The sequence below is a fragment of the Austrofundulus limnaeus genome, unplaced genomic scaffold, assembly GCF_001266775.1.
Source record: "Austrofundulus limnaeus strain Quisiro unplaced genomic scaffold, Austrofundulus_limnaeus-1.0 Scaffold1023, whole genome shotgun sequence".
NCBI classification, from domain to species: domain Eukaryota; kingdom Metazoa; phylum Chordata; class Actinopteri; order Cyprinodontiformes; family Rivulidae; genus Austrofundulus; species Austrofundulus limnaeus.
In genome coordinates, this window is record NW_013953425.1 from 2548 (window position 1) to 6335 (window position 3788).

At 40.8% G+C, this 3788-nt stretch overlaps 1 pseudogene; it reads left to right on the forward strand.

Annotated features, from left to right (window-relative positions):
• Positions 1–3788, forward strand: part of LOC106533802 (gamma-aminobutyric acid receptor subunit gamma-3-like) — an 82676-nt pseudogene that overhangs the window by 926 nt on the left and 77962 nt on the right.

Consider the following 3788-nt stretch of genomic DNA (forward strand, 5'->3'; position numbering starts at 1 on the left):
GCACAACTTAAGAACAAATCTGTGCGTACGAACGGTTCTTGCATGAGGCCCATTGGTCTAAAATTTGGGGTGGTAGTAGCCGAGTCACATAACCAATGTATATCTAAAGTGCTACCGGATCACTTAAAATATGCATAAGAAAATTCTGCCATAAACTACTGGAATCGACTTTGCCAGTCTGTTAGCAAACTGTCTCACAAACCGCTGAGCAAATTTTGGAGGAAACCCGCAAGAAGTAACTGATGGATGTTCAGATAAAACAAACTTTTGGACTTAACCTGATTCAGAAAAGGCCACTACAGCTAATCAAATTTATCCCATGCAACACTGGTTATAACTCAATGAAATGTATAAATATTGAGGTAAAACCTGGTGCAGTAGTAGCTGAGGGTTATTAACAACTCATACTCAAACCAGTGGTTCCCAACCCTGGCCCTCGAGGAACATCATCCTGAATGATTTAGTTGTTTCCATGCTCTTCAGCAGGTCTTCACATTTCTCAGAAGCTTGTTGATCACTCATTCGTATAAATAAGTTGTGTATAAACAGGACCAGGGTTGGGAACCACTGTCTTATGAGATATTGCATTTGAACAACATGACATCTTTTCTCAGTTGGTGGGAGAGGTGTTCCTTCAAGGACTGCTTGGATTGATTAGCATCACGTCTGACCAGGTTCTGGTCTCGGAAGCGTCCCCGTTCAGCTGCCGTGATGTTTTCCTAACGAGCGCCTTCGTTTTTTAGTTCAGACCTGCTGGATTACGGTGACGACGACGAGGACCTCCACGACACCGCTGTGAACCAGCTGCTGGTCCCGCGCTCGCACCAGGAGGACGCCACCCGGATACTGAACAACCTGCTGAGGGAGTACGACAAGACTCTGCGGCCAGACATCGGAGGTGAGAGCGGGGATGAGGGGGCGGTCTGAGACCAAAACCACCATAATCTCAGGCTGAATTACAGTCCTTCAAACCAACTCTGAGTATCTCGTTACCAAGTATTTAACTGTCCAACACAAACAACCTCAATCCCAGATGTCTGTGTCATAAACCAAGAAGAAAAGCACCAAACATCCCGTTTTAATTAGCCAAAACTGGAGAAATGGTTATCGATGAACGCTCTTATAATTTACTCAGTTGACTCACTAGACTCTGGAGGCCGCACGTCATTCCTGAGCTTCTCTTCAAGTTCTGCAGAAGCCTGTTAATCTATCGTTTTTTCAAATCAGATGTGTCAAAACAAAGAAACATCTAAAACATACAAAGTCAGTGGCCCTGCAGGACCAGGATTGTACATACACCACCGTTCTAATCCGAGTTTATTTGTGGCGACACTGACAGAAAAATACCACATCCACTTTTCAAAAAGGTACAGTAAAACAGGTGTTATATACAGCAAACACCCCAAATTAAACTGAAGGCATGAATATGTTTTGAAAAGTTATTATTATCCTCCAGATGCMTATCCAGGTTGCCTTCATCAGTGTCTTCAGGTGGCAGCTCTGAGGCCTAAAATGGCAAAAATTGTGATTAAAGGGAAATAAAATAGCTTTATTTGAAATTAAACTGCTAAAACTGAACTGTAAAACTGCTTATAGACTCATTACAGTATCTGCTCGGTACGGGCAGATATGCAGCCCGACCAGCCAAAACTGGTGATCCGCTTGTGGATGCTCGCTCATTTCTCCAGTCATTGAATGCATCACGGACATTCCTTTAGAATCAAAAAGAAAAAATTGTATAGGTCTTCTGGACGGGTTCTTCTCTAATGAAACGTTTCGTCTCTTCTCCAAGAGACTTCTTCAGTCTGAGAGTTTCAGGCAAAATTCAGGCTTTGAAGCCCTGCCTCCATGTGACTGATACTCACATCACATGGCTATCGTTGACACCTCGTTGTCAGACTGAAGAAGTCTCTTGGAGAAGAGACGAAACGTTTCATTAGAGAAGAACCCGTCCAGAAGACCTACACAATTTTTTTTTCTTTTTGATTTTTTTACCTGGATTACTGAGATGCATCAGGACATTCCTTTAGAATGTTTTGGATCCGCAGGAGAGTTTATACCGCATGGAGAAAACACATGAAGTCGGCCGTGGGGTGTTGGTGAAGCTGAGTATTTTTTCTGCTGTCAGATGGTTTGAGCTACCTGTCAGGTTAACTGTAACATTAAACTGTCCCTAAATGTGAGCAATTGTCTCTGAGTCCCTGTGTTGGACTTGGCAACCTGTCCATGGTGTCCCCCTCCCTCACGCACAATGACTGCTGGAGATCATCACCTGCTCTTCAACACTGTACAGAAAACTAGGTAACATAGATAAACATTTTTTATTCTGCTGCTTATAGATCTAAAAGAAGAAAAATTGTTGAAGAAAACTCGGTATCAACAAATGAGAGCTGTTCAAATGTCAAAAATTAATATTGGAAAATTATTGGCAGTAGTGGGCTTAGAGTTAGCTTTTGCTAATTCATTATACTTTAATAATATAGCTTAGCTAAAGCACTAAGCATGTAAAAAAAATAATTAGCAGATGCTAATCAAGTAAAAATAATCAAAAGCTAGCACTAACAGCTAATCGCGGACGGCAAAGACGGCTATCACAGTATTTGTCTCCTTCCAGCTGAAGACTGGTAGGACCGACACAAACCTGTTGTTAGTTAGCTGTTAGCGGACTATAAGTTGGCAAAACCTTATTTGGCGTAAGCTAAATGGTAAATGGCTTGAACTTATACAGCGCCTTATCAAGACCACATGGACGCCAAGGTGCTTTACACTTCATTCATCCATGCTCACACACATTCACACACTGATCCGCTAACAGATTTTAAAGTTGAAAAACAAAGAAAAAATAGTTTCACTATTATCTGTTAGTTGATTAGTGGAACCACGCCCATCACTGATTATTGGTAATTGACAGTAAATAATCCAAATTGTTTTGTAAATTAAACATTTGCTCTTTTTTGTCTGAAAATGAAAAAAAATGTTATCAAAATTAGTAATTTCAAAAAATTGTCCAAAAGGGATTTTACAAGGTAAACGTTGTTTTTCACGTTAAATGTTTTATCATTAGAGGGCATCGTTTCCCCAAAGTGTGCTTTTTGTTTATTCTTCTTCCTCTTTATTTTATTTTATTTTATTTTTCTCAGTGACCAAAAACATGTTCTAACCAACAAAACCTTTCAAAATGTTGTGCTGGGCACACAGAAGATTAATAATCAAAGAACCAGTTGGTCATTTTGTCCCGAAAAAAAGAAAAAAAACCTCCAAATATTTCGATGACATTTAGAGAAAGAAAAAAAAAAGAACAGGCAGCTCGGCTTCAGAGCCGCCTCTGATTGCTCTAAACATCATTTCTGCTGTGTTGATGGTGCAATCACAGCTCTGAGCTTCTTGGAGGGCAAAAAAATCCCTCTTGGCTGGGACCTCTAATCAAATCCTTACTGGTGTGATTCCTGGAGTGGTTCTCACTGGTGGGCTGCTGACTGGAAGAGCTCCCAGAGACCAGCCGGCCAAACGGGYGTTTAGTTACCGCTCGTGTTTGAAGAAATCAAGGCGGTTTGTACTGGACTGTTGGTGGAAAGGCTATGAATCAAGTTTGGGATGAGTTAACGGGTAATGAAAGTCGATCTGGTGACCCTTCTGCTGCTCTTTGCTCAAACTAACTCATGAGGCGTCAGTTTTAAAACTGGTGTACAAAACCTTTAATTAAACCTTTTATTTCAATAAAAAAAGATAAGCAACAGCTCTGCAACTCATACATGTCAATTTGTACAGAATGTCCTTAAAATATACAG